Source organism: Lissotriton vulgaris, chromosome 6 (genome assembly GCF_964263255.1).
Source record: "Lissotriton vulgaris chromosome 6, aLisVul1.2, whole genome shotgun sequence".
Lineage (NCBI taxonomy): Eukaryota > Metazoa > Chordata > Amphibia > Caudata > Salamandridae > Lissotriton > Lissotriton vulgaris.
The window spans coordinates 416,077,072-416,105,033 of record NC_141694.1 but is presented as its reverse complement, the minus strand read 5'-3'; the positions used below and the strand labels follow the sequence as shown (position 1 = coordinate 416,105,033).

General features: G+C 42.5%; 1 protein-coding gene across 1 annotated transcript in view; it reads left to right on the top strand.

Annotated features, from left to right (window-relative positions):
* Positions 1-6,457: 6,457 nt before the first annotated feature.
* The window catches only part of KLHL31 (kelch like family member 31), a 41,142-nt gene continuing 19,637 nt past the window's right edge, over positions 6,458-27,962 (top strand). Inside the window, exon 1 of the mRNA XM_086926432.1 lies at positions 6,458-6,672. The gene's annotated coding sequence lies outside the window, so the exon portion shown is untranslated. The remainder of the gene's footprint in view (positions 6,673-27,962) is intronic.

The window sequence follows — 27,962 nt, the reverse complement described above, 5'->3', positions numbered from 1 at the left end:
CACTTTTTGTTTGCCTGTTATGCATATTCTGTTCCCAGACGTGTTTGGTTGGCTCCCATGTGTAGAAACCTGGGTACTAAAAGCAGTATGGTAGCTCTACGCATTGTTAAATCTACCTCCTTAAACTGGATTATTATAGCGACTGCAAAGTACTTGGGGTGGGCGTGGGTAATTAGGCAGAGATTGCTAGTAAGGTGACTACTCTCTGCCTAGTTGAACAGAGACTGCTAGATTATCTATTCTCTGTTCCCATGCGAGGTGTCTATTTGATGAACAATTTTTACATTGATTTTTAATAGTGATTCTGGATCGCTTTTAAATTTGACTTTTTATTATATGAACTTTTGCACCTTTGATTGTATATAATAGGATGAAATGTAATTCTAAACTGTCTTTTTAATGTGTATTGTGCTTAAGTCATATTTGACTTTGTAATTTAATTGTATGTGTTTGTTTGTCTGCTTTTATGAGTAATACTCGAATAAAGCACTTTTGAAATTGAAATTGAAAAATTGCCTTGCAATAGTGAAAATAAAAATGGCTGTAATTCACTATCAGGACATGCCGCACACACCAGGGCATGTCCTACCTTTTACATACAATGCACACTGCCCTTGGACCTACCTTAGGGGTAACTAATATGTAGAAAAGGGAAGGTTTAGGGACTGGCAAGTGGGTGCACTTGCCCAGTTAACATGGCAGTACCAAACAGCACAAAGGCTCTGCAATGGCAGACCTTAGACACACTTTACAAGCTGCTTCTGTGGGTGGCACAACCAGTGCTGCAAGCCCACCAGCAGTATTTTATTTACAGGCCCTGGGCACACATGGTGCACTGTACTAGGGTCTGACAAGTAAATCAAATGAACCAATCCTTGAGTCACTAATCCAACACAATGCTTTACAATAGGGAGCCCTTGCACTGTGGCACTGAACAGCATTGGCACAATGCCCAAATCATCTAGACCAGCAAAAACATAGCAAAAATACATGAGGCAACAGCAAGAAAATAGAAGGGAGACCTATGCCAATGGTGCCAGGTCTAACAGGCGTTTTAGAAATAAAATAAAAGTAATTAAATAAAAACGTATACGAAATCCTTAGTAATTAATTAGGAATGTTCAACATCTATCTTTTTCAGTGACAGTGCTATACTTTGAAGCTATCTCTGTATAACCGACTCACTCAGTTATTGATACGAAGGTGACATATATATGCCATCTGAGATAGATGAGCTTTAATTTCTGATTTGTTATTAGCGTGACTGAAAAAAATAACTTTCATTAACTAACTGTAATTCCCAATTACAAAGCACATATGTACCACATATGTACCAGCTGCCTAACACTGTTGGTACTTTAAATACTCAGTGTATGTATATATATATATATATATATATATATATATATATATATATATATATATATATATATATATATATATATATATATATATATATATATATATATATATATATCATAACCGTAGATTCTTGACAACAGAATTCCTTCAGTTACTTCACAAAGTAGTGCAAGGGTCTTTGCCACATGAATGCCTAGGAAGGAGGCATAGAAACACAAACAGTTATACTCAGTGATCAAAGATGTCTGCTGCCATCGCCAACCTGTGTGAGATCACTGGGGGTTCTGAAACTTGTAGTTCGTTGTCCGGGGCTGTCGTCTATAGTAGCCTCCGTGAGCATGTAGCCTTCCTCCTGCACTACCAGCCTTTTTGTCCATGAGAAGTTCTAAGAATAATCAGTCTCAAAATATGATCCACCATGCGCTGGTCTCACAGCTAGTGGAAAGCCCTCCCTCCTGACAGCTGCCTCTTAGGCATCGGAAAGATGATAACTCATTTCCATGTTTGATTTTAGTTCACAGCATCAATTCTATTCCACTTACCTTCTTGGAATATGCAACAAGAACAGTTAATGAGAAGCAATTCTATAAGTGTATTCAATGGATGTATAAACATTTAGCTCTTTATGCCCTATTTATCTATGCTGGTGCCTTTTTATGCCTGTAGGAAAACCATTTCAGACCATTTTCAATAAAACATAAACATGTATGGAGTGTTATTATAGTATCAAATCCAGCTTTGGGATGTACAGAACAACCAGTGTGATTATGTAGGAGGAATAAAACGCAAAAGAAAGGGTAGCAAGTCCTGGGAAAGGAGGCTAAGCCCCAAAAGAGACGTGATGTCATGAAAAGGGGGAGGGGAATGAAGGGAAAGAAGACAATGATGTAGGCGGGAGACAAGGGAGGGCAAAGGCCTATGAAATCATTCCACTCTGAAGTTAGATGGTTTGATTCACCAGGTAATTTGATACAGTAAATCAACTATAAATTAAAGGGCCTTTTTGTAATCTTGAAAGATTAATTTGTTGCCATTGACAATCTACTTTGTCCTACAATTGGTTGCATTAATGTTTATGTTTTAAGGTTTTTCCTTGTCTTTCTCCTGTCCACCCTGTCTTCCTTACTTGTTCAGTCTGGCAACACTTGGAATGTTCATTGATGTCAGAGAATGTGGTTTGACTGATGTGTGACAGTTGACTCCTGGCTGAGCTCAAGGAAACAGCTCCTGGTGGGGCTTTATACCATCTTCAACTTGGCCTACCTACTACCTTTACCTACCTTCCATCCACCTCTGTACTTTAACTTCAATAAAGATACTCACTTGGAACAACTACCTGAACTCCTGTGAGGTTTTTACTTTCAACATTTTTCATAGTCACTTATGTTTGACATCATTCCGGGCATGACAGATCCACACCCACCATGCATGCACTGACAATTTGTTAGCATTTTTCTAATAATAATCGTGTTTGGCTGTGTCAGCTATAAGTAAATCAAAGGGTAAAAGGCTATTTGCCTCCTTTTAACCTAAAAACTGACCTAAGAGTAAAAGGTGCAAGCAACATGACCACGTGGCCACTTTCAAATCCAATTTCAATCCATCTCACAGTTGATGATCTGACTTTTTCTAGATTAATATTTAGCAGAATGCATCAGTTTGAACATCATATAAATTACTAAGCCATCATTTCCTCCACAGAGCCAGAATATTTTATACCCTATTTCTCTACTTTGAAGGGTTTGTGAGTTGTCCCTGTTTGCTGTACCTCTGCAAGCATGGCAGCTGCTGCCCACTTGGTCCAGCTCCAAGTTCTGTTTGATAATGATGGTGGTGCTTCGCCAACTACCCAGATGACCGCTGTGGAACCAGACAGACAACATTGCACCCCATCTTTGCAAGAAATCTCAAAACCTGGCTCTTTGAAAGCCCCCCCCCCCTTGATGGACTGGAGCCTGCTACCCCCCCCCCCCCCCCCCCCCAGCGCCTTGAGACCCTTACGGGTGAATTGTCGTGCTTAACAAACACCTGATTGATTGAGAGTTGGTGTCTGTCTGACATGCACCTTCCCAGAGGTAAGGAGACCTTAACAGGAGCTTAACCTACAATGAAACATTGTCTCCCTGCCCTAGAGGACCTGGAGGCTGAGAAGAATAGGTAAGAAGAGTGCCCACACTGCAGGAGATGTCGCCTATCAGGGTGAGCAGAATCATCTGAACCTGGCCCTGAGGCTCTGTCTGTCCAGAGAGACTTAAGAGGAAGTGAACACTGCTTCTGGATCATAGCATCAGTTCTCATGCCTGAAGCAGCGGCACAATTGAACTGTCCTGAAGTGTGCCTGAGCGGACGGTGCAGATGTGGCCCTGCAAGTGACCTGCTCCCTGGCACTGTCCTGGAGTGTGATTGAGAGGGCTTTTGACTATGACTTTGAACATTTGTGTAAAAACAAACTATGCTGCTGCAAATCAGGAAGTGTGGCTAAAACAGATTTCACCGCTGTGATAATTGATGGTCCTGTGTTGACCAAGCTGCTGTTTCATCTGTCTTTAAGGTGGATCGCTTCTAGTAGAAGTGCTTTAGTGGCCCTGCGACCTGTGACCCCACCTGACTCACCCTGCATCCTGAAGAGTACCTGTAAACTTCGAAGCTGGAGCCTGGAGACTAGACTCTGGGAAGTGGCCTCTGCAGCAGCAGCTTCTAATTTCATCGATGGGAACAATGTGTGGGTTGCCAACACATTCATAACTGGCGCATCTACCTCCCAGAGGAGGGGCAAGACATGTGCTTTTGGCTTCAACAGTGTCTGGTAGGAGAAAAAAGACATTGTTAAGATTTACATACTGGGACTAAGAACTCTGAACGAGAGGGGTAGCACTGCACCTATGCCTGAAACTAGATGTGTCATATCTTACACCTAGTTAGGGAAAGGTAGGGGTGATGGGTCCTTAAACCCTCAATACATTGGCCGCGTACCAGAAACATCCATACCTGCATATTGCAGTAATTTGTTTTTGAATGTATTAAATTACTTTATTTTTATAAAAGACAAGCACTGGGCTAGACAATCAGTTACTGAGCTTCCTGCACCCCAGCACTACTTCCCAAAAAAAGCCTGGGCCTCCTCGCCATTGCTATCACTGAAAGTCAACTTCTGAAGGATTTGTACTTGTCCCAGTTAGCAGAGCCATAGTAGTAAGAACTCCCATTACATCAGAGGCAAACGATCTCAACTCCCGACAGCTGAGGCCCAGTAGGCCTTGTTTGCCCAGGGCCCTCAAAGCAGAATCTGGACTGATGCTCGGTGGACACTCCAGTCCTCACCCAATCAACAGACCGAGAAGAATGGCATTTACAGGCTTCCTCTGTGTACTGCGCTATGGGTGGGGGTGACTAGGTCTCACTCACACAACCAAGAACGCAATGACTCTTTGTCTCAGATCTAACTTTTAACACCTCACATCAATTTGGTGCTCAAAACAGCATTCCAAAAACAGAGAGTATGCAGATCCCAACCCATATGCCCAAAACCCGAACATAGGTAATCAACAAGAAGCAGAACAAACAGTTCCCTGTGGCTCCTTTGTCTACAATAATAAAGCACTTTCCTACCACATTCCAATCTAAACCCGATTTGTAATCTCAGAATAGATAGTTCATACCTACGCGGAGAATAAAAATTGCGTATTGATTGGAATGTGGTAGGAAAGTGCTTTATTACTATAGACAAAGGAGTCCCTCTGAACCGTTTGTTCTGTTTCTTGTTCAAAACAGCATCCCATCATGTGTGCCTGCTTTGAGGTACATTTCCACTCTTAGTTTCCTCTCAGAAGCTCTACCTGATACTCGCGGTTGTACTCTCCTGTATGAACTAAAGCAACATTTTAAAATACTGGCCTTCCCACCACATCTCTCACTAAGCTTCAGAGAGTCCAAAAGTTGGCTTCCGGCCTGCTGTACGGATTAAATTGACACAACCTCATCACCTCTGCCACGAAACCCCTATAATGACTCCCAGTAAAGAAGTAAAAAGAAGAGTGTCTGCACAAACCGTCTGCCACACACACAGAGCAATTCAGGACCACTCTCCCAAATATTTTTTTATCATTTGTTATTCTCCTAACGACCTACCAAAAGGCTCAAACCGGCCAACCCGGGCCTACTAATAACCCTACCATTCAGGTACGATAGTCAATCCCTGTCTACCAAAAGCTCTTCCCTATGGAACAATGGAGAATTGAAAATGACTATTTTAAATTCAGAAGATCCCTAAAGATAATATCCTTACTCAGTTGTTTGACTAACAGTCCCCAAAACAGGCCGCTCCACTTCATCCCAGTCCTTTCCAGTCAGATGCCTAGGAACGGACTCCCTCCTCATCAAGGCTCATAGAACGTCCTCTGCTTAAAGATCTGTAGCGTCATTCTGAGGTCTTATTCATTGACAGTGTTTATGAGACTCCTTCACAGCCCAGGCCATCTGTTTATCCATCGTTGGGCCTGTGCCCTACCACTCGTATATGGACCCTCTACCCCATAGTGCTGATAAGCCACTGCATGCTGGTTAGCGCACTTAACAAAAACGTTGAATATAAAATTAATACAATTATAGCAGACTATTACCAAGCTGTGTTACTGCTATCTCATTATCCAGGAACAGCAAGAAGGTGCTGCCTGAAAGAAAAAAAAAAGGATCCCATAAGTCAAAACAAAACACTTAAATCTAGATGTATGGGTCTAAGAATATGTCTGAAATATGTTTTCTCGAGTTTCCTTCAGTTTGAATAAAGTGGCCCCTTTGGACACGAGGGGTTTTCACATTCGTGAAGTGTGCAGTACACTTGAGCTGCAGAAGGGAAGGTGATATTAGCAGGCTGATATGATAGATGATGCTTGGCACATGGCAGGTAAATACGGGATGTGTTTTGGGAGCTGCCGTGATCCGGGGCTAGCTGGAAACACGGACTGCAAGCAGGACGAGCACCTGACCTGCCTTCTATTCTTACCCTGTTTTGACATGCTCCGGTGTCAGGTCCTGCGTCAGGACGATCGCCCTCCCCAGGGGAGGAACGCCAGGAAGGGGCCACAGTCAGTAAGCGGCCATTGGCTGAGAACCGTTCTCCCCTGAGCTAGTCGAAGGAGAAGTTGTGATTGGAGCTCAGGGGCGCTGCCGAGGCCACCGGGTTTCCTTGCCTCTCATTCTCTCCCCGCTCTCTTGCGAGGGGGGCCTGGACCGGAGAACAGCTCCCTTATCCCCTCAACAGAACAGCCGCATCTCGTCTTCCTTTACAGCCGGGGTACCCCTGCGAGAGAGGTAAGCGTTGCCTCGCTGTCCGTTCATGAAAACTAGGATGATATTGTACATGAACTGTGGGCTGGCTCGTTCCGTTTTCCTCTGCATCTTTAGCGTGTCGCTGTCACAGCTGCTCCAGGTTATGGAAAGTTCTGGTTACACCGTTTCTGCCACAGGTGCCGCCCTCGTATGCATGTTATACACATCAATTCATTCACATATGATAAACACGTCATGTTTATCATATGTGAATGAATTTGTTTTATACATAATATCTCCATTTTCAAAAGCAGTTTACGGCATCCCCCAAAGAGGTTTTGCCTTTGTACAGTTTATTAAATCATATTGCCAAAGATCAATAATACATTCTTCTGAAAAGGTTATTTTATTCCGGTCCCACCGTAAGTAAGAAACAATAGTGAGGGATATCTGGCATAAGAGAGTCGCCATTTTCAGATTGAGGGTTTTTCAAAGTTTCACAAAAAGTTTCCTGGCCAATTTTACTCTTAGTTTGTGTTAGAAGTGTCCAGACTGGCATTAGAAACGTGATGCAAAGATCGAGGCATCCCAGCTGTAGCTATCTTTGGAAGCTCTGCCTTAGCACTCGCGGTGCTATTTTAAGAGCTGCCTCTGATAGGTTTCAACAGATGCAGCCCCAGGAATGCAGAGCAGGGGTGATAGGAAAGGGGAGCGAGAGAGAGAGGAGACGGATCTGTGCAGAGGGGGCGGGGGTTGGGGAACAGAACAGCTGACCGTCCGGTTAGACAAGTGCACTCTTTGGGTTCTGAGTTTAAAAGGCTGGTATGAAAGTGACACCGACAATCTGTACACATGGAGCTGGGCCTTCCTCCGAGTTCGATGAGATCTGCACGGAAAGGGTGGGGGCGGCGGCAATTCACCTGCTCAGTCTATATTTAAAGCCCCGAGGCATTTTTGGAAGTACGCGTTTTATTATAGCAATGGGCGAACTTCGCTGCTATGGCAAAGTAGTCATTTAAATGTAGGTTAATCTGAGACACATTAACAAAATCATGTTTTCAATTGGCAGAATGAAACTCGTCACTAGTGAACTCTTACCGGTAACCTTCATTCAGCACGAGGAAGTCTTCCGTGCTCAGATCATGAGAGCATTTTCAATGCGATTGAGATAGAAAAATGCAGAATCTAGACACCGCCTTACCCTTAACATAAATTGTGCATAGGTAGTAAGGGAAACCATCACTGTGTCCGAAAATTGGCAGCGTCAGTTTCATCAGGAACTTGTGTTTTCTTTCACTGATTAGGGTCACTGCCCCCAAAGTGCTGTCTTGTGATCTTTCCACATGCATTCTAGAAGATCATACCATATGTCTGCGGAATTGGCCTTGCATCACAGGTGGTTGGGGTCACCATATACTGACAGAATTTAAAAATCATTGTAATTGCCTCTGATAATCATTTATGTGTTATTGTTTTTCTGTAGCACCCTCATTGCCTCTTGACAGAATTCAAGGAACTTGCGAGTCAGTATTTCGAATCACATTTGGTAGTTATGGTTGTTATACAACACTCACATTAACTGTAGGCAGTATTCATGGCACTCACAAATCTGTTTGGGTATAGGAGATGAAAGGCCTGTGCAAGGTAGTCTACAGCCGATTGGCATAGGTTGATACATATGAACATTTAGGATAATGAAGTTTTGGATAGAGCCAAACTGTTGGTGAAGTTGTTTTGTCAAGAATTTAGGGATCTTTAAAGTGTGTCTGAGACCAAGTTACAAAGGAAGAAGTCCTTTGTGATGGATGTTTCTAGCGTGCTGTCCTTGAAGAAAACCTCTTTTAGGTATTGAGCATAGGCATCTGGTCGAGTGATACGTAATTACCAGATTCATTTGGTAGAGTGGGGCATGACCATTCATAACGCAATGTATCAGGTGTAGTATTTTATTTATGTTTATTGAGAAAAGGAAAATTCACAATTAGACGCATGGCACCCGTTAGATCCTTCAGGACTGCATAGAGAAATACACAACAAAAATTGTTATCTTTGATTAAAATTGTTTCCTACATTTTCTTATAAAACCTGCCATCTTCACCCTTCACTCTTTCTAATCAATGGAGACAAAGGGGAAGCAGGTTGGCCTTGAGTCTATTAATTTCAAGGAACAATGGAACTTTGGAGGAAAATGATTGTGTTACGCAAGAACAGGTACCTAACATAAACTCTTGAATTCGTCCTTCAACATTCTTTGATCATGTCTAAACGAACTTTGTGCTAGATATACACTTTTATGGCTGTTGATAAGCCCCTAAGCCTCTTAATAGCAAACCCTCCCTAGCTAGTGGCATCATTAGTTTCTCAAGGGTCGAAAGAATGCCAAGCTGTATAACCATAGATAAAAACATACAGTGACTTTATAAAACACTTAACTGGAATCTTTGCAAGCCAGTAGCTCCTTTCTCACTGCTTGCTGCTCGTGTTTCCTGCTTGATGACCTTCTGCTCTGTGACCCACTGCCAGGATCCAGTGACTTGCGGATCTAGCTTAATTTTCCAGCTTCTCCATTTTTACTCTAAGGCCTGCTGTTGATGACACAACCGAGTTCTGAGATCCAGAGAATGTCAAATCTCATTCACTGTCATGTCCACACTTATAACTTTCAGTGATTTTTGCCTTGAATCTTCAGCTCGATGTTTTGAGAGGTGTTCTAGAGATCATTTAGATCCTCTAACACATTACAAAGCACCTGTCCAGATCCATCATCATTTGGTATTTTCCTGACAAATGTGTCCTGACTGCAGCGAAATTCTGCCCCTCTGACATGTCTTGATTCCTTCCACATCTTGGTCATGTCTTTCACCTAGGAGTTTGGCTCATTTAAGCATATGCTAGGCCCACCCAGATTCCCTGCAGAGCACTAGATGCCTCCACATCTCTAGTTCCCCTCCTGTGTTCCTCTTGAGGAGATGTCCGCCATTTTATCCTCTCAGTACCACATGCCAATACACCTTCTATAACACACCACTGCTTATAAGTGGTTTTACTCCTCCATATTTTCTTATGTGTTTTTGCTGCTCATGATTCCCTGATTTTGTTTTCCTTGCCCGCTGCTCACGTCCGCCTTCATCCACCCCAGCTACTGTGCTATGGCTGTGTGCCGGAACACTATCTTGATTATCTGTAGTCACACTGATTGGATACAATGATTACTGTCATTTTGAAGGCCAGGGACTCCTCTTTCACTCCCAAATTCAGTGTACTGCAACTTCTAATTTCAGCCTGTTCACACCATCCCACCACTCTGTGCCTGGAGGGTTATATTGGCCACCAAAAGAGGACCAGTGCCAGTGCTCAAAAAAATTACAACTATCACAGACTCTGACTGGCCTTTTCCTAGGTTGGTGCTATAAATAAAGACTCTGCTTTATTGGCTATCAATTTAGAGACTGTCAAGAAATGATGATGTAGTCTCCCCACTTCATTCTGCGAACAAGGTCGCCACACAGGTTTATTCTTGTTCAAGCTATTCCTTTTGGGTGGGAGTCTCCCATATCATTTGTTAACTGAGTCTGTCATGGAAATGGCACTGCAAGGACTACAGCAGTCTGGTGGGAAAGCTTCATTAACAACTAGGTCCTTTGGAGGTGATGGAAGTGGAACAATACGTTTTGATATATTATTAATCCATCAAATGAAGTAAGGCTCTCCATTTAATGTCAGACTCACGTTACAGATTTCCTACAAAGGCTTTTGATGGCTTTCCAAGGATAGGGATCAGTCACATAGAATAGTGGTGGATCACAGGAACCTAGTAGCAAGACCTCCGGTCTGGATGCCTTCTGACATATTCATTAGTTGTGTATCGAGTGTGAGACATAATGTTGGCTCTTAGGCTTCCCATAGATGTTAATCTGGAAACTGCATCCTAAAATGAAAGCCAATGCTGTGTGTAAGAAATTGGTTAATGGTTCAGGGCATTGGAAGCCCAACTTAGGCAACAACCAAAATCCTTATGGGGGTGAACCTCAAAAGTCACTACATTAACCTGTGCTACGCAAACAAATGATGGACGGAATGCTGAATAAATCATACATTCACCCCCAGTCAAGACATCTGAGTTAAATCCATTGTTCTTTTGCTCACCATGCCACCCCAGTTTAGACCCAGCCACATGCAAATCAGTCTTGACCCTGTGCCTCATGGGAACGGTCCAGACCAAACTGCCAAGCCAGGTCCTCCCTGGACCAGAAACAGGTATACTCGTTCCGGTTTCTGGGTATTATCATTCATCAGCCAGTTCCGAACCTGACAGAGTGACTGTATGGTTGAGTGAGTGGGTGTGTGAGTGGTAAGTGTAGGTGAGTGAGTACTTGTATAAGTGGCTATATGGTTAAGTGAGTGGGTGTGTGAGTGCATTATGGGTTAGCGATTGGTTGTGTGAGTGGCTGTATGGGTGAGTGAGTGCATGTATGAGTGGCTGTATGATGAGTGGATGTGTAGGTGACTGTATGGGTGAGTGGTTGTGTGAGAGGCTGTTTGGGTGAGAGAGGGGGGTGTGAGTGTCTGTATGGGTGAGTGTCTGTGTGAGTAGGGGTGAATCACTGGGTATATGAGTGGCTGTGTGGGTGACTGAGTGGTTGTGTGAGAGACTGTATATGTGAGCCAGTTGGTATGTAAGTGACTGTATAAGTGAGTGAATTTGTATGGGGGGCTGTATGGGTGAGTGAGTGAGAGTGTGAGTGACAGTATGAGTGAATGAGGGGGTATGTGAGCAGCAGTATGGTTTCTGACCAACTCGAATTCAGGTAGTCTGACAGACTGATTGTGATGTTTCCAAACAACGTTCGGTCAGACTCCCATTGACTTCAATGGGAGCCTGTGTTCCGACCGACAACACAGGCTCCCATTGGAAAAAGGGGTGGGTACAGAAAACCTTGCACCCTGTGGCAGGCACCCCATGGTGCCTGCCACACTGTGCATGGTTGGAATGTGGGGACCCATGGGTCCCCCAAGGGCACCATGTGAGACCTCTGGATGAAGGGGGGCCTGCTACGGGCCCCCAAAGTTGGAATCCGACAGTAGATCAGTGTCAGACAGACACATTCGGAAAGGCTTTCCAAATCTGACATCGTAGTCGCTCGGTCCGCAACGTCTGACTGACTTCGAGTCTCCGAATGCCATTCGGACGCACGTCGGAACCAAGTCGGACAGTCCGAACTGTTTCCAACCATCGTAATTGGTCGGTCAGAAATCTTTCTGAGTCGGTCGGAAACGAGGCTTTCAACACGGATTTGGACTAACCGAATGCCGTTCAGAGCCTTTCCGACCAACATCGAAATTAGGCCCTCTATGGGTAAGGTAGGAAAATATGAACTTTCTAAAAGTGGCATTTAATTTTTTTTAATTCATAATCAGACTTCACCATAAGAGAGGATTCTTCATTACAATTCCAAAGACACCAAATATGAACTGATTTCCTGTTCCCATTTGGAAGTTGCAGCTTATTAAATGTAATAAGGAACCTCAAATGTTTTCCTATGGGAGAATTAGGCTTTGCAGTAGTGAAAAACAAATGTAAGAGTTTTTCACCACCAGGACATGTAAAACTAAAATCTCTGGGCTACCTAGGTCCTACCCTCGGGGTGAGGAAAAGGAAAGTTTGGTCTGTGTTGAAGGTTTACTTTGCCAGGTAGAAAACTGCACATATAGGCTGCAATGGCAGACCTGAGACATTTTTAATGGGCTACATGAGTTGGTGGCACAATCAGTGCTGCAGGCTCACTAGTAGCATTGAACTTGCCAGGGACTTACAAGTGCATTAAATGTACCAGTTGGGTATAAGAAAATTCTACCACGCTTTAAGGAGAGAACACAAGCACTTTACAACAGGTTAGCAGTAGTAAGTGTACAGACTCCTAATGCCAGCATAACTGAAGTCCAGCCGCAGTCGGTAATGGGTGTACCTGCAGTGCGGTGATGTGGGGAGGGGGAGGGGCAGGGTTGGGGTAGTAATCTATGGATTACAGAGCTTTACAGGTGAGTAAACATTTAAATAAATAAAACAAATTTTGTTGTGTGCACTGCATCCCCGAATGAGATGCAGTGCACACAAATACATTTGTTTTATTTATTTAAATGTTTACTTACCTGTAAAGCTCTGTAATCCATAGATTACTACACCCCACCCTGCCCCTCCCCCTCCCCCCTCCCCACGTCACCGCCCTGCAGGTACACCCATTACCGACCGCGGCTGCTGAAGTCAGCAAAACAGGATGGTGAACTTTAAAGGTTTCAGGATGACTCTGCAGAAATTGCCAAGTCCAACAGTCACCTTTGTACCACTGTTCTTAACCAATCTAAATGAATTGTGCATTTTATTTTACAGCCCTGTCAGAGTATAGTACAGCCTTCTCAGTTGCTTGAAATTACTTTTTTTGATCTAATGATCTTTAGGTGATTGGTTCATACCAGTCCATGCAAGTGGTTCAGAGTATACCACAGGACTTACTTGCAATCATCTGTTCGTTTTTTTGCCCAACAAAATCCATCTGCCATTTGTATATTCTATACTTATTTGGCGCTAAACTATTATATAAAAAAGTATAACTGAGGGCTGTTTGTAGTTGGGTTTCACTTACACTAAACACTGCATTGTTTCTCCCTTCTCTATAATATTTGATGTAATATATGAAGTACTTATTCTTGCACACAATGGATTGCAATGTGGCCATCTCCTCTCACACACCACAAACACTCTTTTCCAAAACACATCACCACGCCCTTTACCTTTCAACTTCCACTCACCAACAATATTTTACATACAACTACTTCTCCGAAAACAACTACATCATCATTTCCTCTCACTACTCCTTAAAATAAAAACATAACACACACACAAGCACAACACAATCTTTCATACACACTACCTCATAGTTCTTTCCATCTCAAACTAGAAACATACACCCACTCCAACCCTCTGGATTACACTAATAATACACATCTTAAACCAACTCTACTGCCAGGCTTTCTCACTTACACCTGGATTACACTAATAATACACATCCTAAACCAACTCTACTGCCAGGCTTTCTCACTTACACCTAACACATATACAGCAACACGGCAACTCTCTTTCAACTGCCTCTCATACATTGGACGATTTAGAAACTTACAGCTTGACCCACATGCTGTACCACCACCCCTAACTCAGACACCTTCCACCTTGAACAGGCGCAAACTAAATAAACAACATGCCAGTCTTCACAATTTCACATCTCCATGTCTACTGCACAACAAGTCTTCTCTACAAAAACAACACAGCTCACCAACTCACTCTCAACCACTATCTCCACCACTAACATATGCAGACAAATCAAAATGCCTTCTTAGCCTGCTTTATGAGGAATACAATATTGAAAAGCTTCACTGTTGCTATCCTCATTCATCTAATATGAACACGAAGGACATACCTGCTGCAAGTCCACAAAATACTGCTCACTCTTCTACAAAACAAAGTCACACCATCCCCAAAACCCATTCTCTAAACTGCCTACTTATATATGCTCAATAACTCTAAAAAAAAAAGCATCACATCTACAACCTTCTCACAACCTGACTTACTCATCATAACTGAATCATGGTTTGGAGATGACATGGCTCCAGGGTTGCCTGAAGCTGTTTCTCTAGGCTATCAAACTATCACACAAAATCGTATAGGGAAAAGAGGAGGTGGCCTAGCCTTTGTGTTCATGCAAACAATAAATATCACTAAAGCTCCTTACAAGGTTGTGAGGCCCTCTTCAACAGATGCAACCCTACACCATCTTCCTCCTGTAACTTACTACTTCTTTACAAACCCCCATCTAGCAATGCAACATTTCCAGAAACACTTCTAGACAGGGTTTTAAACCTTATAATACTACACTCCAACCTGTGCATTTTTGGTGGCCTAAACATTTGGTTTGCAAACCCAATATACCCCATCTGAAAATGATCATCACTGGCCTAGATGCACTGAACCTTCATTAGATTGTTCACAAACCTACACACATCACTGGACGCATCCTAGATGGAAGTTTTGCAAATACAGAACTAGTTACCTTCCAAACGATTACTCCAGTAACATGGTCAGATCACCATTTGCTTGCTTCAGAAATAAAAACAACACAAAGCAACATACCTAAAACCACCTTACATGCATTCACCTATTGATTGTATAACAAACTCAATTTTGAACACTTAAAATCATAACTAAAATCCAATACAGATCTAGGCACCAAAAAATCTGTTAAAACACGTTATGACTGGCTACAGGAAGCTTTTGATATCCTAAGGTCACTAAGAACAACAAAACAGTAAAAAAGAAAACAGGCACCTTATAGAAATACAGCATTGAAAGAGATACAACAGCAAATTAGAAAGCTGCCACGCATCTGGCTCAAAACAAACACCAATAAGACAAACTTCTCCTACAGAAACTTAACAGATTATGCAAGTTATCAATCAAGATTTTTTTAAAAGATACTATTCAGACCGAATTAAAAATGCTAAATGTGCAAATAAAGAATTCTATAACATTCTCACTGAATTTTGTAACCAAATTGCCTAGAAGGAACTCCTTCCATTCCTCAAGATTCACAGACAAACTGGCAAATCATTACACAACCAAGGCAGACTTGTTGGTCTCCTATTTAAAGCTAAGGAAAACCACCAGAACTGATCCTTTTCCAAAAATCCCCTCCAAGAGTAGGCTAACCCAGCCTCTGCATTCCTTCCAACAAATATCACACAATGAATGTATGGATATGGTCAAAGCAAGCAGGCCTACCGGCGGCCCTTCTGGCCCATGTCCACCACAAACCTTAAAGAAAATAATTCTAACAACCTCTGCTGCAACACCAGTTAGAATAATCATCAGCAATTCCTTAACTATGATTATTTTTCCAAAAGACCTAAAAAAGTCAAACATATGCATATTACTAAAAAAACAGAAACCTGGACCCTCTTAACCCTGTCAACTACGGACCAATTGTAAATGGACATTTCTTGAGCAAAATAAACAGAAAAAGAACCATTTGCCCAGATATCACAATTCATTGATGATAATTCCATAATTTCAGACTTCCAAACAAGATTCCATCCAGGAACAGACACAGAATCTGCCCTCATTACCATCTGGGATGACCTTAAGGACACTGTTGACTGGAACCAGTTGCTGCACTACTTCTCTTTGACCTCTCAGCTGCCTTTGACACAATTGACCACGACACTCTAATACAAAGACTCTATAAAGCCGGCATGGAGGGTAATGCTCTTGACTGGATCACATCCTAACTTCAAAACAGAAAAATGTCATCCATACCCCTCTTCTCATTCAAACCATACTTCACAAAAGCAGAGGTCCCTCTAGGCCAGAGTTCTTCAATCTGTGGGGCGCGCCCCCCTGGGGGGGCGCCATACCGTCCCAGGGGGGGCGCGCATCACTCTCTAAAATGCTTCCTTTGTTTAACTTGTAATGTCCTATGATCGCAAGTTGTCACCCATTTAAAATGGGGGTTGTCGATAGGAATACTATGGAGCAGCAGCAGCTAATCAGCAGGTCGCAGATTGCAGGAAGTGCCGTGAAATATGCGTGCCTAAAGTTCCTGCATTCCGCTGCTTGCTGCCTTTTCTTCTTCGATTCCTGACGTCGCCTGGCTATGAAGGACTTTTCTGGAATAAAATCTACATAGAGATAAGAGCTTTTTGGAAGAGGGTTGGGGGCGGGATGGCCAGGGGTTCGGCAGTAATGAAGGGTTGGAGGGAGGGGGGAGGGTTAATCGATGGGGCATGACGTGCTCCTTTTCTAATTCTAATTGTCCTGAAGCAGTGTAATCATCTTCCAGATCTTAGACTGGCAAAGTTACATAGTAAATCATCAAAACATGTGGGCACAACCAGAGCAATTACGGCACTGAATGTACAACCATAATAATTTCAAACACCAGAAATGTGTCACTGATATACATTTCGGTATGTTGCCTTTGCATAGTAACCTGCAATGAGACACGAGCTTTAGAGATCTTTTTTTATGGAAAACATATAAAAACAGCAACAACTTATCACTGTCTGAGCACAGCAGAACAATTTGTCGACAGCATGCAGGAAGAATTTTACAAATTTATAATAAAAGACAATTGCAGGAGGTGCATCTGTCGTTCTCTAAGCACAGCAAACATTGATTCTGATAAAACTACAAAAGTCACAAAGGAGAAATAACCTTCCAGAACAGAGCCCTTGCTCAAACTGCCCGAACAATCTCTTTTCCAATGAGCTAGGTAATTCCTTAACGCTTTAGCTACAGTGGGAGGCAAGGAGTCTCCTTTGCTAAAACCAAAAGTGAACGAATAGACAGTCCACTGTGGACTGTCTGTTCCTTCCTGTTTAGTTTCATAGCAGAGAAGACTCCTTGCCTCTCACTACAGGTGAATCATTTCAGCCCAAGGAATTTAACCCTCTACTGTTCCTAGAAAGGTGACCACGTTTCTGTTAAAATTACACAGGCAGAAGCACAACGTCCACAGGGCTAAAATGGCTTCGAGTGCCAAAAGAAAACGCCATGTGTGGTTTAAAGTACCAGCAAATTACTTGTCTTGACACTAAATACAGTGTTAGAGATAAAGACGTTTGTATTCATTTGTAATGTTACTTTTCTGTCTTTGTTCCCTTTAATTATCAGTCAAGGATCATTCAGGCAGCCCTAGAACAAAATTAAAAGTGCTTTCTATTTATATTTGCTGTTTAGAGTATGCACAGATAAGTACTGAAAATATAGCTTTACTTGACTGCTTATTTGTAAACCTCCTGGGACATAAAAAGAATGAGCTGGCAAGCCTAATCGTAAAACTGAACGTTTGTTGCAAGATCAGCACATTATTTATTTCCTCCACCCTCAATCCCTGGTTAATGCCATAATAGCAATAATTTAACTTGTATCTGAAACCCTTCACCGCTATCAATAACATGCTGAGTTACCTCAAGTGTCTGGGAATGCACCCAGCATTCAGACAACTCGCTCCTCATTCTTGCCCTTCACTTTCATGCTACCCCTGCACTCACAGCGATCACAATGCCCTCACATTGATTCCCATGCACTCACAGCATTCACCAGCTCAACCTGCACTCACACTGATCACCCTGCACTCACAGCATTCACCAGCTCAACCTGCACTCACAGTGATCACTCTGCACACACAATGCACTTGCGCTGTTCGCCTTGTACTTCACCCCACAGTCACAAGAGCACACTACTCAACCTGCACTCATGTGACACTTCACTAACCTGTCTCTCACACTGCTCAATCTGCAATTTCACTCAAGCAAGCCCATCACTAACCATACATTCATTCATCCCACTCTGCACTTAAATCCTCATCCAAATTCATATGATCACCTCACTCACCGTGCAGTAACTTCTCTCACCTCACTCTCACACTGATGCTTCGCTCAATGTGCGCTCACATGTTCACTCCTGCCACCCACACAGCACAGAGGGATAATGTGCCTGCTACAAAGTCTGAGTAAACTATTAGCAGTGCTATAAAAAAATGAAATGTTTGTCAGAAAGGTGCTATAGAGAATGAGGTGCACTGTTGGTGAGTGGTGGTGAGGGAAATCATGGAGGAGGAAATGGGAGAGGGGGTGCCAAAAATACTACTGCATTGTAAGCGACCAGTGCTATGGCCATCCCTGGCTGAGAGTGTTAGACACCCCCTGAAGTTTGGGTCTAGTTGCGCCCCTGTACACAAGTAAGGGCATGTCGTGCCCCATCAAGTTTTCGTCCCAAAGTACAAAAGTGCACATTTACATGTACTGCAATCCAACCTTTCAGGTGGCTCCTTCATAGAGACAGCTCTGTTGTTTTTACCCTGATGGCCTGGAATAATTCCCAAACAGATTCTTATGAATACCGTTTTATCATTTCTTTTGAATGTGATTGATGTGGGAGAGTCTATTACTATTTGCAGAGAAATGTGTTTGTTTCATGCAACAACCATAAAGTTTTTTTTAGATCAAAACGGGGCCTCCCAAATGAGAAATTGGAGGATTTCACAGATAGTATTTGCTGTAAATTTAGTGTATGTGGAGAACAGCCTGAGGATGGCAGTAGCACAAATCCATCCACAGATTGACCGTCTCTGTGGCGAAAAATAGGCACACCTTTCACATTATTGTTGGGGGTGTTAACATCAATATATGTCTTGTATAAAATAAAGCTTCCTAGTAAAAACAATTTGCACACATTTTATCTTGGAAAATAGTTTTTCGGCTGTGTAAAAAGCCTCTGTCATTTAACCACACCCACTCACAATCCTGCAGTTTACTAAACGCTCTTATTGTGTTGAACCTTATTTGCCGGATATGGGCTGGGATATGCGGGTGGCAGTCGAATATGTAGCGTACCAGAGTCCAGACATTTCTGTCAGGTGGTGGGGGGGCCCGACATCTGAAAAAATTCCGCTGGGGGGGCTCAGCCTACAAAAGTTTGAAGACCTCTGCTCTAGGCTCTATCATCTCGCCCCTGCTTTTCAACATCTATATGAAGTCATTATTGGCACTGATCAATGAATTTCAGCTCACATGCTACAACTATGCAGATGACACACAAATACTCCTTAAACTAGATAGTCCCAAATACATTGGAAACACACATATTTTCAGTTGTCTTAGCACCATAGATCAGTGGATGCCATGGAGCCATCGCAAATTGAATGTTTCCAAAACTGAAATACTCACATGGGGTGATTGGAAAAATTATGACGCCCTCGCCGCCTGGCCAAACGATCTGGGAACACAGCCTAATGTATCTAAGGTAGTAGGAAGCCTCGTAATTACCATGGACTCCAAGCTATGAATGGATCCCCAAGTGGACAAACTAGCAAGGTCAAGCTTCATTACTAGAAAAACTCTGCAACGCATCTTCCCCCACCTGGGATTACCACACTATGTCCAGGTTACTATCTCTCTTGTACTGTCTAAACTTAATTACACCAATAGCCTCTATCACTGATCATCTTTATCAACTATGAAAAGACTACAACGGATACAGAACTCTGCTGCCAGACTACTCCTACATGTGAACCCACAAGCCCACATCTCCAATGCCTTGAAGGCCCTATATTGCTTACTGGTTGCCAGAAGATCCACATTCAAGCTGCTCTGTATCACCCACAAAGCAATCCATGGAACAGGGCCACTCTTCATCAACAATAAAATCATCAAATGCATTCAACAAGCGAACCTCCGCTCTAAAGTGACAACTCACCTCAAAATCCCACCATACAAGAAAAAAACCATAGGTGACATATCCTTCTCTCTTCAAGCAGCAAACTATGGAATACTTCACCCCCAAAAAATAAGATCCATGGATATCCTTTAATCATCCCAAACCTCCTCCTACTGCTATGATCTCCAAATAAACACTTTCTAGACCCATCCCTCTTCTGTTCCTCCATTATCCTTTTCAATCTTTCTAACAGACTCACATTTCCAATGCTTAAATTAATTTCATATTTCCCTATACTAATTCACTACTAATCCTTTGTGGGTTCCTGTGTAGCGTGCTATTCTCCGAAAAGCCCTTTGGTGCCTTGCCAGGGGCGTAACGCAGGGCCCTGCAGCCCCCGCAGTGCAGGGACCCCCAGGCTTCACTATCCCTTGAAATGCTTCAAAAAGAACAGCTTGTGGAAGCCTGTTTTCCACCAAGCTGAAAGCATGAAAAACCTTGCAACATTATTGCCGTTTGTACAGTGAGGCATCTAAAGAGCTGAACAGGGCCACGAACCGGAAGCAGCTTTCGAACCTCCCAACAGTTGTAAATCTGGATGCCTCCTTTGCCCCCTTCATTGCTAATTGTGTCTCCTGGGGGAAAGCACACAGGTGGAGTCCCTGAAAGTAGCATTGTTACTGTGCTTTGTTGCCATTTAGGTACTGGATGCTAGAAATGTTTGAAGTCTACTGGCATGCTGACACAGGGCACAGAGTCAAGTGCACCACTCATACCGGCCGACTGTGCAGGGACCTCTGTGAGGCTTTCCCTGGCCTCATGGAAAGGGACTGGTAGAGTCTAATGAAGTTCATTTCCAATAAAAGCAGATGCTCCTAGATGAACTGCATATTGAGATTATGACAACTTCTGTAGGTGTTTTCGCATTCTAATTTAAAAGACACTTCAATACCAACTTTGCATGACTACTGTATTAAAAGGGTAGGCCCTGCGCACAATATGATGCTAACTGCACACAATATTAGAATAAATATTCTTCAAAATATACACGTTCGATCTTTCCGTTAGCCCTGAAACCCACTTAGAACTGCTCACAGAGAAACAAGATCAGACATTCATCTTAAGCATTTGTTTTAAAGTCCATAATCCAATGCAGCAATGCGACATTGACTATAAGTATGGAGGGTGTTGCAGTTTAATTATCTAATTTCAAGATTAGCACATGACACCCGGGAATAGTATATGTACACACACATAGCTATCAAATGACCCCCCCCTTGTCTTAAGAATCCAGCTCGCTTTTTAGCCATCATAATTGTGCATTGTGGGACTTGTCGTTTTTTTGTACTTTCTAAGAGTGGGACTGTGGGATTAGAAATCATTGTTTTCACTTTCCTTTATGAATAGAGAGTGGGTTACAAAAAGGCCAAATAATAACACCAAGAATCCTCCGCTGGCTGGAGATGTCATATACATGAACATCACTTTGCATCTGTGCACACCAATCCTTCACTGTTGCCCATGCTCCACACGTTTCGTTCGGCAGGTCTGTAATTGCTGATATCAATCACCTGTTTTCGTGAGAGAGGCTTACATGTCCATAGGTGGGGTTGGGCTGGAATGCCTCAATGTCTCTAATTTGCTCTTGGTTTACAGCCCCTTCAGTAGTCCTCTACCAATGTGTACAATTGTGTTTAGCTGCTGGCCTCGCTGTTTCTGTTATGGGAGGGCTTGTACTGATTCTTGCTTCCCATGCTACGTCTAATTTTAGGTGCTGCTGTTGCTTATGCCATCGTGTTTTGTGAGGAAAGATTTGTCCTGCTCATGCATCCCATAATGCATCTTCTTTATGATGGGTGGTTCTCCTGTTCCTTGCTTGCCGTGTTGCATCAATTTTGTGACCCAGGCTTGTCCTCCTCCTTATATCCCTGGTTGTACTTTTCTTTGTATGTGAGGAAGGCTTGCATTGCCCCTTTCTTTTTGTACTGCATCTGTTTTGTAGTGGAGGCTTATCATTCTATTTGCTTTCTGTGCAGTTTCTGTTGTATGAGGGAGTCTTATACTGAACAATTATGATCATTTACAATAAGGCATGCCTTCTGTTTTTCCCTCTGGCATTTCTCAGTTTCAGCCTCTTAATGTCCTGCCTTCTCATGTGGCACTGTGTGCCGAAGGGGGTCCTTGAAGATATTGTGGACTTGGAATAGAGAATCACAATGGTGATCTTTGAAAATGGTGAGGTGTAATATATGCCCTTGAATTCCAGCGAGCTATTAAATCAAGCTGTCCCAACTTCTCCAAGAGTGGTCAAAGTGGGGTTCTCTTCCTAAGAAACATTTGAAAAAAATTGAGTCAAATAATTTATTTTTAAGACCCTCATACATTTCCTCAAAATCCATGAGTTCTGAAACAGGTTTCATTAAATATGGAAGTACTTACATGGTATCTCAAGTTAATGAAGCTCAAAGCTCCTGATGAGTTCACTCAATTTTTTTCAAAATGTGCAGTGAGTACTCACATATGCTAATAATTATCCACATTTTCACAGGGTAGGATTTTATCATGGATTCCTCACAAATGCCTCGGGTGCCCCCGTATGCATAGAATTACATACAATAGTATGGTTTCCATTTGACTAAATTACTCTATGATGTGTGACCCATTTGACAAAAATTACCTCTAGTATGTCAAAACCTGCCAGCACTGGATGAGTCCCATATGCCATGGGTACTCTGCCATGTCAAGAATTACACACAAAATGCCAGTTTCAGAATTTTGCAGATGTCTTCATCCATATACCACCAGTGACCCATATGTTGAAATTTACCATTAATATATTCAGACAAGCATTTTTCCATGGTTGCCTGCCTCCCCATATGTCATGGTTGACCACCCTTATGACAAAAATGATCTCCAGTATGTTAGTGCCAGCATTTTGCCATAAATGTCTCATATGCCAAGAATTACCTTTGGTTTGCCAGTGCCAGCATTTTGCCTTGGGGTACCCCTTAAACCAAAAATGATCTTCTGAGTACCAGCATATTTGATTTGATTTATTTTATCTCCGTGCTGTTGGATATTGCTTTGGATGCCTCCTTATGGCAGGAAGTATGACCACTAAGCAGTATCAGTATTTTGCATATGCCACGAATTACCTCTAGTGTTCCAGTGCCAACATTTTGCCTCAGATACCCATTATACTAAGAATTACCTCCCATGTGCAAGTACACCCTTTAGCTGCAGGTGTCCCTTATGCCTAGAATTATTTCCAATATTTCAGCACTAACATTTTACTATGGGTTTCCCTTATTCCAAGAATTACACCCAGTTTGCCATCTCTAGTTTTTGCCATGGGTGTGCTATATACCAAGAATTGCATCTAATCCACCATGATTTTGAATAGGTGTCTCTTAAGCCAAAAAGTACCTCCAGACTCACATGTGTCACATACGCAGACACACACTGTTACTTATGCTCACTTACATTCACTCACTCACTCTTAATATCAATCAAACTCTCTCACTTCTTCACTCTCTCTCGCACTGCCTTTCCATCTTTCTCACTCTCGCTCACTCTTACTCTGTCACTCTCACTTACTATCCTATGAGCGTCAACTAGGATCTGTACATTACATCAAATAATGCTACTCCTGAGTTCTTATAAGTGTGTGCGTCATGGCCCACTAGACTATCGAGACTAGTTCAACCTGCAAAGTAAAGATAATAAAAACAGTTTAGGTGTACTTTTTAGAAGTAAGGCAGAAATTTTAGAAAAGAAGCCAAGTTGTGAAAACATGGCAATCTCCTCTCATGAAAGAGTCATGTCACACTTTTAGGCAGGGCCTACTGTCATCGACAGACCTGTTGTGGAGAATACCATAATTTACAGTAGGCCCACTGCTGATCCTTGTTTAGCTTTCTTGTCAATCTAATATATTCACTTCTTATGCAATAGTTTTCCTTCCTCCTTTTGTGATTCTCCCTCCCGTGGACCATTGCTTCTTTACAATTAATTTATTTAGAGGATTTGCATCCTTCACCAGCTTGACATCAAGGAACTACTTTTTTCCTCTTAGCACCCCATGGGAGGTCATGTGTTCATGCTCTATCCCACACATCTCTTCCACCCACACTCTCCGTGTTACTCCACCTCTCCTTTCCCATTTGCTCTGTAAAAGCACTAAAAGCTTTATGAAGCTAATTTAGGTGTATCCCTTGTATTCTCAACAATTTGCATTTATTATACTGGGGGGGGTACAGGATGCTGCACTACATCCTCTGCTAGAGATGCTGCTTCTTCCATAGCCTCATAAATCATCTCACTGGACTGCTGCATAGCACCAATTGACCTGAGAATTGGTCCCAGTTCGGAGCCATGTTTAAAGTAAATTAGGCCTGGGAAACTTTTTTTTCTTTAAAGATGGGCACTTCCTGAACCATGGGCTCAGACAGCTGTTATGTTCTTTTAAGTACCTGTAACTAGTCCTTGGTGTTCTTTTTTAAGGTGTATCAAGTGGAAAAGACCATATTGCTATGTTCTGAATTTCCAGGGCGAATAGTATTTGGAAAATAAACTGCATTGTTTATAAAAACTTAAAATATTGAATTAAGTGCTCAGTTTGGACATAAAGGTATGACTTTGCTTTTCCCCCAGTAATTAAAAATGTTTTTTTTGTTTAACTGTTTTTTTAACAGAGCTTAATAAACAAGAATTGGCAAAGCCAATAGGTTGTCTCTGGCATTCTAAATGAGATCTATTGGCTTTGGCAATACTTTTTTAGTGTACATATGGATGGCAGTGGGAAGTTTAGGTACTCTTTGTAGCTATGCTGTGTGTTTTGAGGAAAGTCATTAAAATGTGTTCTTCTGTCATTGCTTACATGATGCGCACCCTATGACAACGTGTTAGCTTGTATGGCAATGTGAGCTGTCTCAAATGCAAACAAAATCCCCTCTCAGTACTATTAATTTTGTCAGATAGGGGAACCATGATATTAGGTGTAGTACTGCCCAGTGTGATGAATGGGGAAGCTGGGAGCTCTCCTGGGCCCTGCAGCTACTAGGCAACTCGACATGTATAGAACAGTATTCCTTTACCAGTGGAGCATGAGGTACACTGCACCATGTAGACTTTTGTTCCGTGAAAAAGTATTGTGCAAAACTGCAACTGAAAAAAAAGAAAATAGGTATTTTTAATCATGGCGTAATGGTACTGAGGGTGATACTTTGAACATCATTAATTGTTTAATGAACTTTACTAATATCTGCACATCCCTCACAAACTAATTAATTGAATATCCTTTTTTTAAAGAGCTGCATTGAGCAGTAAAATGATGGGCAAAATGCTTGAATTAATCTCACCCACTAGTAATTACTCCGGTCACATCCCAGTTCATCATTATTGTGCACACCAGGCCACCTCAGTTTGGGCCCAGTTGTATGCAAATCAGTCTTGACCCTGCTCCAGTGGGAACAATCCAACCAGAACTGCCAGACCAGGTCCTGGCTGAACCAGAGCACAAGCAAGGACCGGGTTTGCCCTAGTTAGGGCTCATCAGCCAGGTATAGCTTGGTCGCCATAGGAATTTGCACTAACACTCCTGGTGATATATCTGGTATAGGTTTCAGGTTTTGAGGTACTCACACATAATATTTGGCAGATTGATTGTATGAGGGGGCCCTTATATCATTACTTAAGAAGGAATCATTGGTGTACCACCAGTGGCAACATCACAACATGAGCAGGTTTTGTGCCTCTGCCTCCTCTACAAAGATGAGGAGAACTTTACAGAGACGACATGCAGTAGGATTAGGACAGGTTAGTGTCCTAGTTTAAGGAATTAAACTAGAGTGCAGTCATCTTGGTTCAGGGACTCTGAGCACCCCAAATCATACCTTTCATTCAGACCACACAGATTTGATTTTGTGAAAACTTGGTTACTGATTTTGTCGTGGGGAAAACCTGCTAAACTCATTTTCCTACCCTACTTGGATAGTTCAAATTAATTTTACCCTTAGCATGCTACAAAAATATAGGATGTAGATTTATATAGCATGGCTTATCCCCCGTGAGCTACCCAGGCACTGCCCATGGGCACAGTGAGCTTAAGTGCTTTGCCCAGAATCACAGGATGTTGTACCAACGTCGAGATTGGAACCCGGATCCCCAGCCCCTGAGTCGGCAGCTCTGTCTGCTGCACCATATCCTCTCCATGATATTGGGAATTCCCTTCAAAGCTGATTTCCTTGAGACACCAATCCCATTCTGTTAAGGCTCAGAACTCTAGTTAGCTAGCTCCTCTTAAGTACGCAACCTTCACGACAATTACCACAGAAAATGACAGAGTTTGGGAAAAACTGTGTGTTCAAGGTAATGTCATATTCGGTTCTAAATGAAGACCGATCACTCGTCCTGCTAGTACCAGCCAATTTAGATATTGGCCATAACAATAGGTTCCTTCACTAGTCACTAATACATCTGTACATTACATTTAAATGTAATGTAGTGTCTTTTATTTGAATACCTGCTTCTGGGGAATCTATAACGAATGTCGAGGGTAATGTCATCTTCTGTGTCTCCATCTGTTAACAGCACCCTGCAGAGCAAAATGTCCCGGTCCAAACTACGAAAGCTCTTAGACACATCTATTCACTAGACAGTAATAGATTTCTTGACCTAAGTTACTAAGCTGTTTATGAGAAAACCAGTACATTGAGATACTCCATTGATTGGAGCTTAGATGCTAAATTGTCTTCTTACATTCATCCACTCATTAATTCACCTGTTACTTCATCTATACATTCATTTATAGCTATGAGTTTGACAAGGGCTTACTAATCCTGCTCCCTACCACCCTTTTGTCAGAAGAAAAAGAGAAGGGTAAGTGATTGAATGTACACGTGCCTCAGAGACACTCTGTGTACCGGGACAATACAGGCGAGCATCGCCAGACAGGAAAAGGATTGCTCATCAGATTCAAGGCACATTTAACTTTTTCTTTATAACAGCAGGTGGATTTGAAATTAACATAAACCCTCGGCTCATAGCTGCAAAATGTAGCGTGCCCATATTATTATTATTACTCAATCTGTGAATATTATTCGTCCTTGTACCCTGCCAGTTTACCCAATATTAATGGAACTAATTTAGCACACACCAAAAACTAATTGCCCTAAGGCACTTAATCATATGTTTTTTTATGACCTAACCTAACAGTACTGAAGTTATCGACCTTTAAAGCATAAAGAGGCGAGTAGAGCCGCTGAGAGTCCGATCTGTCAGCCGAAGTTCACCTGGTAGATGCTCAGGGCACTGAGCTTCAGATTCTTACATACTTATCATGAAACATTTTGTCATTAATAAACAAAAACCAGCTCTCTTTTAGGAGAGCTTGTCATGTTAACACATTACTTCACGTTCGATAGACAAGCAACATTTAACTGTGACAGCAGGGAGTTTAATCCTCTGTGCTATCATTTTTCACTGTCTCTTTTGTTCAATCTTTTCCATTCTTGCATGTTTGACGTTTTTTGTTGACAATGGTTTCTTAGTAGTCCTTCAGACTACAATGCTAGGGTTTGGGGCCCATTGGAGAAAGGGGGGGGGGAAGAAAGCACCGACCCGAGACTCAATGTAAGTGTGATAAAGGCCGCTTTATTGGAAGCAGGTGCATCCTACAAAATTACATCCTTGGCCTGCGCCGCACAATCTAAACGTCATAAATCTGTAATTTCCTGCCTCACCCCCACCCCCTCCCCTAACTGATTCCCACAATCCACAAACAGTAACAATTAGCATAACGTCAATTTCCCTCTCCACCTGGCTAAATACTTTATTGTGCTTGACCTACCCCCGATAATCCAAACAGTTCTCCTACTCTTCCCCCATATATTAGGAAGAACCATCCCTACATACAGAATGCACCCCACACCTGCTCCAGCGACATGCGAAAACCCCCCACCCAATCCAAAAACCCCCTTTTTGCACCAGCCTCCAACAAAACAATGCCCAAAATCCCCGTCGCCCCCAAACTCCCCCGCAAAGGAAGCTCCCCCGTAAGGAGCGA